The following is a 13,087-nucleotide window of genomic DNA, read 5'->3' as shown; positions in this document are numbered from 1 at the left end:
AAACCCTTGGATGATTTTATTATTTGTTCATTTCCATCCTTCCCTAGCCCACCAATGAATTTTTGAACCCTGTAAACGATTCTTGTTTTTAAAATGTTGATAAACTCGTAAACATTCCAATATGAAAGTAAAGTATTGCCTTATTAGGCAATTATTTATTCACTGTGTATTCGTTTCTAAAATCGAAGAACAAAATTTTAAATTAAATCTTATGTATTATTAATTTCACACAGAATTTTTTTTAATGTGTGCTTTATAACGGGAACGAATTTGTATTTATTTCTAATTAAGGCAAGGAGAATCAAAAGGCCAAATAAAAAAATTCGGAGATATCCAACACAATTGGAAGGTAAAGTTCTCCATTGTTTTGGAACACTGGCTTGCACTGGTAAGTGTTGCTATGCAGCATGATTAAACATTTCTTTTTAATGAAATCCTACCTAGGACCGCTACTTTAGATGTGTTTCACTGAAAACATGAAAATGTCCACGGGGTTCGGATTACTGCGGCTAATCGCGGAGCATATGAATTCTAAAAAAAACTGTTTTCCAAATCAGTCGCACGTGTATACTATTATTCAGTGCAATTACAGATACATGTATACTGTGATTTGTGAAAACAATAGACTAATTGCAGCAAATCCCCTACCATCCATTTTGCTATTGAGGACGACCGAAGTAAATTATAAAAATCATATATTAATGGCACCGAAATTACCAAAATTAAAACACAATCAATTAAAATGTTAGAAAATCCCAACATTTCTTACGAATGACTTTGATAAAGTATTTTTTCAGTTCTTTGAAAAGTATATCTCCGGGAGTAAAAGCAATAAAAAGTCCTTATAAACTAAACAGAGGAACCACAATAATATGGACAGGACAAAAAATAAACAAATAGTTATATAAAATGTACTTAAAACTCACGAAAAACATCCGTCTTCTTTATCTTCTCCTACAGGGTTTTGCTGCACTTGTGGCCTGTTGCTCTAAAACAAAACATCTGCATTCTTAGTTTGCTAATGTGCATGCGAGAAGTGCTGCCATTGAAAAACTAGAAACTTCTTGACTTGGAAAGGAAAAAAATGCACAGGGAGGACAGTAAAAGTGAAGGTGCAAAAGTAAATGTAATAGAGTGTATGTGCATAGTTAGGCACCAAAATGTTGAAGAGAAGTTGTGTTAAATGTTCAACAAGGTTCGAGTAAGATCTAGTACATTCGATGAAATTCAATGTTTGAAATGTCGTTTTCAGCTATTTATCAATCATTTTCAATAGCAGTCCCGACTACAAGCATATTCCAACAGCCTGGGTACGACATCCAGAGACTACAGTTTAACCCTTGTTTTGGGCTCTTCAGTCTGGAAAAGACCGAAACCGAGGTGAGGGCAAATTTCCTGTCATTGCAGCTGAGATTACCTTCATACTTGTAGCTACAAAACTTGTCACACTGGTAGAAATCTGTGTATGTTGCGACTCAGCTCAAAAAGTGACGGTAAAGAGTTAGTTGAAAAGTTATAAGTTACTGGGCGGTCGGTATGTATATGCTTGTAGTTCTGACTTAGCCCCAACTTGGATCTGTAAGTAACAAATTACCGCCCACGCATCTAACTTTAGAATACGAGGTGAGCGGCGCCAAACTTGCCGAGACCCGCTGATGTGCCAAAAAAGTTTCAGCTACCAGTATGCAGACAATCTCAGTTTGAGTAAGAGGACATCTGCCTCCTCCTCAGTTATGGCTTTTCTAACCCTGATAGGCCCAGAAATAAACTTCAGTGTATGAACACCGTAGTATGTTGTCAGTACTTGCGTGTATTTCCGTTTTAGCCCCGGATTTAAGAGGTAATAAAGTACTTAGTCAGAAGCTACCTCATTATTAAATAAATATTATACTCCCGAAGATAGGTATAACTGGAAGCGTTTTTAGCATCGTTGAAATCCCCCTATTGCCAGTTTAAAATACCTTGCAATTGTTTTGAGTAACCGTTACTGGTTCATTTTATGATAATACTTTGTTTCTTTCTAGTGATGTTTCGTTAGGCTATTTCGCATTTTGCAGATCTAGTGCGATTGCACGATACGAAATCCAGTATTTCCATTAAGGCGCGGATGTCAATAGCACAAATAATTTTGACTCCTAGTTTTCCACCAGATGGAGGTACCTCGGCTTTATTCGATGCAAATCTGCACTAGGGATTTAATTTTGCTGAGAGTATTCAAACCAAAAGCAAATGCCCAATGGATTTTTTTCACGTCAGATAACCAAACCTCATGGGCACTGACAATTTTCTGCGTCTCGAAAATTCACCGACTGGACACCGTGGGTCAAAACCCAGGACTACGAAAGGGTCAACGTCTTACCACCACTTCCCCCGGAAGATTTTAGGAGAACATATGTCTTGAAAAGAGGTTATTCTGTAATATAGCAAAAAAATTTGAGACTTTTTTTTAAATAGAGGGCTCTTTACTAAAAAAAAGTTTTATGTCAAACGGCTCTGTCGTTTAGGATTCAGTACGAATTAGCTTTTTCAAACTTCGTATGTTGTTTTTTCAACATACTTAAGGGGTCTAAGGACCTTTAAACTTCAAAATTTTCGATTTTTTGGAAAAAATGTATGTTATGCACAGTTTAATTCTGAACAATTTGATACCTTATTTATTACTATACGCCAAAAACTTTTCGAGTTATTGTAAAAATGCCTAAACTTTCCCCATAGAGATTTATGTTAACAGTAGCTGTTTAAGCCTCTTTTTCTCAGGTGCCGGTTTCTTCGGTTTTCTCGTTTTGCGCGCATGATATCTCAGAAAGTTTCTTATATATATCCGTAAAACTTTTAATGTATGTTTATCTAGTTTATATTTATGACCTGAACCTAAATTTATTTATTTTTTTAAATTATTTATTTATTTTTTTGAAATTTGGTAAGTTAATATCGAAAATTTCCAAAATTTTGGGTAAAAAAATATTTATTTTTAAATATTAACTTTAACTTTTTAGATGAAATTTAGGTTCAGATCGTTAAGATGTATCAGACAAACATGCATGAAAAGTTTTACGGAAATATATAAGAAACTTTCTGAAATATCATGCGCGCAAAACGAGAAAACCGAAGAAATCGACACCTGAGAAAAAGAGGCTTAAACAGCTGCTGTTAACATAAATCTCTACGGGGAAAGTTTGCGCACTTTTGCAATAACTCGAAAAGTTTTTGGCGTATGGTAATAAATAAGGTATCAAATTGTTCAGAATAAAATTATGCATAACATACATTTTTTCCAGAAAATCGAAAATTCTGAAGATTAAAGGTCCTTAGACCCCTTAAGCAAACAACTATTTTCAAGTATTCCATCCCAGCTCTAAACATAAATTGTACAATACTGCCGTGTGCAGGTAAAGGGCAGTAACTGCAAATTTTTCATTTTTCATTGTTTTGCATTTTTGCCATCTATTGTACGTTATCTTTATTGTACAAGTTCACTTATTTGGTTTCTGCCGAAAAAAGGTGCCAAAAATACGTCTTATTCCAACATTTTCCTATTGTTAGTATTGAACAAGGGTGCCCATATAGGGGGCAAGTGGGGGCTTAAGCCCCCCCCCCCCAAGAAATTAGAACTTCCTTGCTTTCAGTACTTTTTTCTTTGAAAAAATGTTAAAACATTTCTTCTCCAGCCGTTAATGAATAATTTATAAAAAATGTCAAACTTTAATAACTCTAATCTGTACATAAATTGGTTTCTCTGGTTAAAAAATCCTGCTAAACCATGGTGAAAACATCTGAGCCCCCCCCCCCCCTTAAAATTCTGCATATGGGCGCCTATGGTATTGAATCCAAACCGCATTCAAATATCTCGAAAAGTTATTTCAGCAGATAATGCCGTTTACCTGCACACGGCAATATATTCTTCCCACAATGTCTTTTTATCTATAATTTTGTTCCATTGAAAAAGTTGTTCCTTATAACGCCGAAACACGTGTTTTGCAGTAACCTGTTGTTTTTTGCAATTAAACGTTTTTGTTCATTATTTCACTTTTCAAGCGGAAAAGTGTTTATGCAATTCTTAAATTGTATCTAGTCTATTGAATGGGAAATTGTACACGCAATTTTTATTTGTGCCGCCACCTTTATAGCATGGGAACATAGTACAAACTGTAAGTATTTTTAAAGTCAGATCATAACTCTAGCTCGCATTCCTTGAATAATTTTATTTATTTATTTTATAATAGTAAACTGATTATCATTGCAACTATTTAAAAATCTCAAATAAATAAACAAATAAATAAATAAATAAAATATTAAAATTTATGAACAAATGTTACGGACAGAAAAAAAACACGAACCTTATAAAATGAGAATTAGTCCCCTACATTCTATACTAATAAAGGTAATTTAAAATCAGAAATGATTCAAGGAAGAATTCATTTGCTCTTCTTTTGATTCAACAAATACAATAAAAATTGTTTTGAGATGATTTATCACCAGGGCTATTATTGGTTTTTCTTTCTTTTTTTTTTGGTTTTTTTTCTTTTTCTTTTTTGTGTAGCTCAGTATTGAGATTCCAAAGATTTAGGCAAAACAAAAACGAAAACACAATCATTTGACTAATAATTTCATTCATTTTTTTTTTATTTTGTAATTGCTAATATCGCAGCTGGTCAGTTATGATCATAAAACAGATAAAGTATGCACTATATAAAAATAAATACTAAAATTCATCTATCAATAATTTCATTCAAAAATATCGTAAAAATGTAAAAATCGTCTGTTGCTGCTGCTGCAAAAAAGTAATGATGATAATAATAGTGTTTGTTACAACTACACAAATAGCACAACTAAATGACATTCAATGTTAGACAGGGTAAGGTTTTTCTTTTTTTCTGTTTCTTGTCATTTAATCTCGATACGTGTTTCACATTGTCACAGCATATGTATAAAATGAACCTTCATTTTAGACTGTTATGCCAGATAAAGAATAGTATTTTGCAAAAAAAAAAGCATTGTATAAAAATTTCGGTATTAATAAATTTATTTTTTCGGTATTAATAAATGTATGTGTAAGAAACCCCAAACTCAAGAATTTCATATAAAATCCCAAGAACACAAGGTCTTAGGGGAGGGGGGCGGGAGCTAAGCTATGGTAGCCCGTCTTATCACACAAAATGAATAAAAGAATTAAATATTTTTTTGCAAGAAAAAAAAAGTTTCAAACTCAATGTGTCTCGTTTATAATATATAGCTATTAAAATAAATACTTAAACAAAGCACTTTTTCCCTTCTCCATTCCATAAAAAGATACATTTTCACATAAAAGAACAATCTTCTTTTTAAAAATGTCCATGTGATTTTCGCGGAGTTTACGGCATGCTTTATATCTACATTTCCCCGAACTTTGTGTATCGTTAGGCTCAAGTTTCTTATTACAAAGACGTTTCATAATTTTTACGGTATTATACCCTTTTGACAGGATAAGTAGAGTGTAGACACGATGGTAGAGAAAATGAGCCAGTTTCCTGAAAATCACTTCTGACACGCAAATCCCTCAGTCAAAAGAGATGTGCTAGAAAACGCTTTTGTTGTATTAATCGAAGTAAGCTCATTCAATGCAGGGCAACAAAGAGTGAAATCGAAAAATAGTCAGGTATAGTTAAGTAACTAAAACTTATAATCCAAACGGTATGTTGAGAATTAGTTAAGCAAGAAAATATGATCTTAAAGGTTCCATGAAATTAATTATTCAAAAAAAAGTAACAAGTTTTCAATTTAATAAAGAGGTCAAAGAATGAGAATATCACAATTTTTTGCAACAAGTTTTTGACAAAAAAAATCATCTTATTGATAGCCTTAAACTGGAAAAAAAAGGTTTAATAATAATCAACAAGTTCCAGTACAATCCTCGTCACATCAACATTTAACAACGTTTAAAATTAAAATATTGTTATTTTACTATTTTTTTTTATTTTTGAATATGACCCCTGCTAGTTATTTTTCTTTTTCTATTGTAAACTCAAGTGTTTGCAAAAAAGGTTTAACAATATATAATTTTTATTTCTTTGTAATTTGAATACATTTTACATAATTAGAGACGCTCTATATATTCTGCAATACATGTGAGAAAATTCCGAAATGTTACGCATTATTCTAGGGCAACGTCCCTGGAATTACGTGTTTCCAACAGTTTTTGTGAAAAAAAAAAGTAGATTTGCAAAAAGGTTTTTGCTGCAGTTTCTGCAGCACCCAATTTCCTGGAAGTACCGCAGGGGTACTTCTGGGACTTTGCCTCGTAATTGTTCCCTGAGACAGCTTAAGATAGTGAAAGCATTTAAATTTGTGGTTTAATTTGTGTCATTCCTTTAAAAGAAAATAAGAAAAAATAGGCATCAAAAAACGTTCTTTAAGCCATTCGAAGCGTAATTTTTCTTTGCGCATCAACGCCATTCGATAAACATTCGCTTTCCGTGTGCATTTCCCGAATCACTTCCACTTAGGCTTCTTGCCAGTAGCCCCGGAGGAATGATTGAGGTAGGTGTAAAGTGTTTAGTTAATATCTCCGCTAACTGAAATCGCACATTTCTAACATATATCTAAACTTGTAGCCTGGAAAATTACGAATCTATCAATACCTGGTTCGATGCTCGGTTTTCTGCCGTTCAGTAGTCGAGTAGCGATGAGATAGATAGTTATGCACATACAATCAACTTTTAATAAATATAGATAAGAAGGGTAAAGTTGCAAGAAGCATAACAGCCAGCACATGGCTCAGAACAAGGTACAAGTTGCTCGAAGTTATAACCAGTAAATCTGAGAAGTTAGTCGATTTATGACTGCGTTAGATGTCACGCAAAACACAAATGCGCAAAAAAACACATAATTTGGGCACCAGTTTGCGTCATCATCAACTGTGCTTTCATGATGTACCCAATATCGCATTTCAATTTCAAGGGATACAGCGATGCTGCAGAACAGCATTTGGACAACAGTGGGTAAACCAACAGGTGACACCTCCCCCACTCATAAAATCTCAAAACTCCAAGCCCACATCACGATCCCTTTAAATGTGTCATCTTAGACAATACTGATGTTGGGCAGATTAGACGATGCCATATACTGATAAACATTCTAAGAGCAATTTTAATTTTTTAAGTCAACAGTACTTATTTAATAACTTTACTTCTTTAATAATAAATCAACGGATTTATTTAATAACTTACAAGAAAGTAGACTGACAATTTTCAGTCGTTTTGTCTCAAATACTGATACATCGAATGATGTGCGGCATCCGTTCATGACTGAGGAGCAGCAGTAACTGTTGAAAATCATGATTTTAAGGAGCACAAAGAAAATAAAATGTTCAATGTTTATTCATCACTAGGGTACAGAAGTAGTTGTAGAAATGTATGATTTTAATGATCACAATAAATATTATAAAATGCTGAGCGTCTATACTTGATTGGGAACAGAAGTAGCTGGAAATTCATGATTTTAAAATATAAAAATGATATAAAATGTCCCAAGTCTATTCATGCATGGGATACAGAAGTAATTTATTGAAATTCATGATTTTAAAATCCTCAAAAAATATAAAATGTTTAAAGTGTACTTATGACTGAAGTAAAGTAGTAAATATTGAGAAACATAAATGTGAAATGCACAAGTGACATGCAATTTGATCTTTACATAGCAGCTGTTACGATTGCAACCAAGACAATTACTACCCACCCCCATATTTTAGCTTAACACAGTAACACAAGAAACCTTAATTGTAAGAAATGAGCATGATTTTTATTGAAAAAAAAAGTCTTGTGAACTCGGAGAAAAAACTTTTAATATTGTTATTTGGAAATTAATTTTGAAACTAATAACATTTTTTACTAAAAGATAAATAAACCAAATGTATAAAAAATAAAACTAAATATCTTTTTCTAAAAAGCATGATACTTTTCCTCTTTTCTCTTCGACGTAAATGTTTTCTTTGGAAATATCAATTTCATAACATCTAATGGATGTGGTTTCAAAATGTGTTCTTAAAAATAAGAAATCCAATTTAGAAACTAAAAAGCAATTTAATAAATCTAATTTTGGTACTAAAACAATTTCCGGTATCAGCGTCTTTTAGCAAAAAAAAAAAAGAATGAAGAAGTAATAAACTGTTTTTAGGATACAATTAAGTTTATTTCATATCTTGATTTTTTTTTTTTTTTTTTTTTTTTTTTTTTGTCTGATATCAATTCCAGCAAAATACACAAACTTTACTTTTAATGTCTTATTGTTTTCCTCACAGAAACGAGATTTCGTTTTTAGTTTGGAGTCGAAAGGTTTTTAAGGTTCAGATAATTATTTCATTTGTTGATAAAAGACAAAACATAAAATATTATTATTGAGGTAGGTTTGTAAAATAAAGCCCAGACCATGAGACCAACTACCATTTTGCTATTTAAGATAGCAGAAACTCGCTAGATCATGATTTTATTCACATCAGAAAGCCTAAAATTATCCACAAGTCATTTGTCAACAACAGGCAAAAATGTAGCAACCGTAATTACAAAAGAGTCTTGTTAAACTGCCTGATCTCATTTTACAATAAATTTTGTTTTAACATAATTTACTGTTGTTTAATAGCACAAAACTGTTATTAATTGTTCTAGAAACCCTTATTTAGATAGTTGACGAATTCAAAAAAAGAAACTTCGGCGTGTACCACCAATTATGCTGTGATATGACAATCCTGGAAACGTAGACTGTAGCCCAATAAGGGAATGATTGACATTATTAGAACTTCGGTTTTCTTATTTAGTTTCCGTTTAAAACACTGATGGGTCAGGTGGAGGATATGATCCCGGTCTGCAAATGCAGCACATTTGTGCACGAACTGTGCCAAGAAACACAACATAATGACTTACGATAATGACGACCTCACCGAGCTCGGATTGTTAAAAAATATCTTGAGAATCATGGTTTGGAACGCATGGAATGACCAGCTCGATCTCCAGACCTGAATCCGATAGAACAGCTTTGGAACTACTTTGGCAGACAGGCTGCTGCTTTAAATCCTCTTTCAAAGTCGTTACATGAGCTGGAACAAGGCTTACTCTGTGTCTGGTCTTCGCTTCATATTCCGGTGTCCGATAACTTAATAAACAACACGGAATATCGAAGCCACCAATGTATTCAAGTTAGGGGGTACACATTCCATAGTAGAACGCATTTTTGCATTGTTTCTATAACATTTTTCACTACCTAACTCTGTGATATTCTGTTTTCTTCAAGAATGGACTTTTCCGCAAAGATTGCTTTTGTTGTTAGGAATCGTTTTTGCAATACACTTATACAAATTTCTGTGCCGTATCCATCAAAAAACTGTTTAATGCACATATCCTCCAAATTTTTTGTTTCTACATTCATTCATTTGCAAATTAGACGCAAAAAAAACGGTTCCACCTTAACCTTTTGAGGCCAGTTTATTACACCCAATTGAAGCATAAATGAGCGAGATATTAGGTCTAGGACCTTAGATTGACCTTATTTGGATCAGGTACCTTATAAGATGAAAATAGCAAAGTATCCAATTACATTAATTTTTAAAACCAATAAAACTAATATTTTATCAACCAATGTTTTAGACTTTTCAACTAACCGATTTTTCCGATTATGTAATGTGAAATAATTGGAACATTATATGTTGCATCATAAACTTTATAAACGTTCTGCAGTATTTTAGACACTACGACAGAAACCTTATCCAAGGGACTCATCAGCAGACTGGATGTTCCCCCGAAACTAATGGTTCTCATGTTGAAAATCCCTATATGCATATAGTTACAAACGTGACGCGATAAAAATATTGTGTAACCGCTAAAAAAATGCAGTAAGAAAATTTTCTCCACCGCATTATTTATGTATTTTAAAACTAGCTGTTAAGCGATGATAAAATTTTATTAACATCCGGTGACACTAAATAGGTGACGTAAACAAGAAATGTAATTTTAGTTATACATCTACTCTCAAAAGATATGTTTAACGTTGTATATTAACGTTAGATAAGACTTAAACCACCGTGGACTTAAACCCTCCCCCCCCCCCCCCAATTGCCCGAAACTCATTTTATTTTGATACTGCTAAATCCACGGTTCTGCCATATGGTATGGGAAAAAAGGGCAAATGTGATTTTTTTTTCCTTTTTTCTATGTGCTTTGGATTTTTTTCTGATTAAAAATATATATATATATATATATATATATATATATATATATATATATATATATATATATATATATATATATATATATATATATATTTTTTTTTTACTTAATGGATTTAAAAAAATGTAAACAAGCCTGGGGCTGGGGCATATATGAAAGCGATTGAAAAATGTAGGGCAAGCATCATATTTTAACGAAAACTTCTTTTAGAAACATATCCATATATACCAAATACGCTAAAGGTTTTGTAACCCATGCAAATTGATAATATGTATAGGTTACAAACAGTTTAAACTGTACACTAACTGTCAATTAGAAAATATTTTTTCTAAACTGGATAATAGGGCGTATCGAAAACCTCGAAACTTCCCAGAGCTCTTAGCGGTAATGCGGAAAAGTTGCAATCTGCCAACATTAAAACATGTGAGATATCTTAAATTTCTAGATAATTATCTTCTGTTACGTATTCATAAAAGCCAATAAATATACGTATATCAAAACTTGAAGCATTTTCAGGTGTAACATGTTCCATGTACATAGAGCCAGGCTCCGATACAATAGAGTAATGTGCTTCTACTATTGTTCTTTGGAGCTGCTTGAGCTTGAAGGTTTCTGATATTGAATCAGAATCACTCGAGAATCCGTCCATCGAAATAAAATCCAGATAAAGTGGAACGATGCAAAACAGTGAGCTTCTCATTATTTTGGATTGAAAAAGGGGTTCTCTCTAAACCCGAAGCACGTGTCTGATGCAGTAATCCGCAATTTGTGCCATCTGACGTTGTTATTTCTTATTTTACTAAACTGGGGCATTTCGAATTTTTGGCGAGTTTGCCTTAATTGTGCATTATAAAAGCATTAAACTGCTATGCAGTCAAGTACCGAAATGCATAAAAATTCCCAAAATTTGATACCGATGAGGCAGCAAACGATATAAACATATAATACTAAATATTTTTTAGCAAAGGAAGCACGTAACCAAGATCAACCTCTAACAGCCACCTTCACAGACGTGAATGCTGTTGCCAGGCGAAGGATCTTCGATCAGCTTTTCAGCAAGGCAACGATCCCCGACCTTCACTGCCCAAGAACCCTCTCTTTTACAATAGCTAGGCTACGCACTGGACATTTCAAGGACATGAAGATATTACCAACTAATAATAAATCCTACCCCATTTGCAACTCACCCCGGATTATGTTTTTAAATGTCAGGCCATTATTCGCTCCCTCCTCAAACTTGGAGCACCACCAATTGAAATCCTGTACAGTCATCGGGCTTCAGAATTAGCAGATCTTGTTATCAAGACTTTTGGAGACATCTAAACCTTTCGCACTCTGCACGTCATCAGACACGACAACAACAACAACTAAATATTTTTCTGTTCAAAGTTGTTGCAAATAAGCAACTTTTAATCACTAATCCAAACTGATCGACAATATCTGGTATTGTTTATTAATTTTCGAAATTTGATCATTTTTAGTCCAATTTTCGAAATTTTCGGCCCATTGAGACGACAGAAGATATCAACCTAGAATTTTAAGATTTCTCACACATTTTAATGATGGCAGTTCACAACTTTTCCGCACTACCGCTGAAATATCTGGGAGATTTCGATTTTTTCGATACGCTGTACTATATAACCCAACTCACTGTCAAATTTTAAAGTTGCATAGCATAATTTAACTACTGGATTGAGAAGAAAAAACTTATAAGACTAAACATTGCAAAGAACATTTTATTGTGTACAGCTTATTCTTGATAAATAGTGAGTTTAAGCTTCAAACATATATGATGATGAATTTTAAAACTATTTAAAACATAAGTTTTTAGTTAAAGGGAAATATTTTTTCTTTTTTTTCCTTGTAAATATTATGTAACACTAAATTGTTGGCCAACTATTTAGTAACAAAAGAATGTAAAAAATAATACAATAAATCAATAATTAAATAATAAAATTGTATAATAATAATTAACAATGAATTTGCCAACTCATTTTAGCAAAATAATATTAATAATTTATTATTTTATAACCTTTTTAACGCTTATAATAACCCTACATTAATATTTGTATTACGGAGAGGATATGGGAAGAGAACTGTTCACATGTGCGGCAATATGTTGTGTTCCCCGTCATATATATACCTTAAAACTAATTTTAAAAATAAATGATTCTTAATTTATTTAAAATATTTAAACATTGTGATACATTTAGTTGGATGTACTTATAATGATTTGTAATAATTAAGTTTGGTTTATTAGTTTGTTTAAAATAGGTTTTCACCTGCAGAAGACAGCGATGAAATTACATCAGCATCTGTTAAAACAAAGAAGTTGTCACCACAGGAGCATAAACGGCTCATGGCTCTAAAAGTTTGGCCAGGAAGTAAAATTGTTACTGATATTACTTGAGAACTTTTCAAAGTTTTTGCTTGAAGTTATCCTATAGTAAAATATAACATATTTGCATGTGCCCCGTGCACACATGTGTTAACCCTTTTCCTCTACCTATAAAAACGTTATGGTAACATCAAAAACATTATTATAACAAAAATGCTTAAACAACTCAGATATTTGATTGTACAGGAGAGTATGCGGCATAAAACAGAGATACTTGATAATAGGCAGTGTTTAATTTTGCTATACTTTGTTTCAAATCAGCACCACACTGTAGTAAAATTTAGTGCCATTATTGCAATCAGCAAATTTACACCACATTTTGGTGCAGCACACCACCACTTTTTTACAGTGCAATTTATTCATCAAACTTCACATTCTTAACGTTATACAGGGTTTGTCCGGAAAGTAATAGGACTAAGTTTCTTCCGCCGCGACTGTACTTAGGAGCATGCACGCACCGACTGCAGTCGGTAGAGGGCTTTCCTAGCTAACGAAC

The sequence above is a fragment of the Uloborus diversus genome, chromosome 1, assembly GCF_026930045.1.
Source record: "Uloborus diversus isolate 005 chromosome 1, Udiv.v.3.1, whole genome shotgun sequence".
Classification (NCBI taxonomy): domain Eukaryota; kingdom Metazoa; phylum Arthropoda; class Arachnida; order Araneae; family Uloboridae; genus Uloborus; species Uloborus diversus.
Note: the sequence above shows the minus strand (reverse complement) of the source record.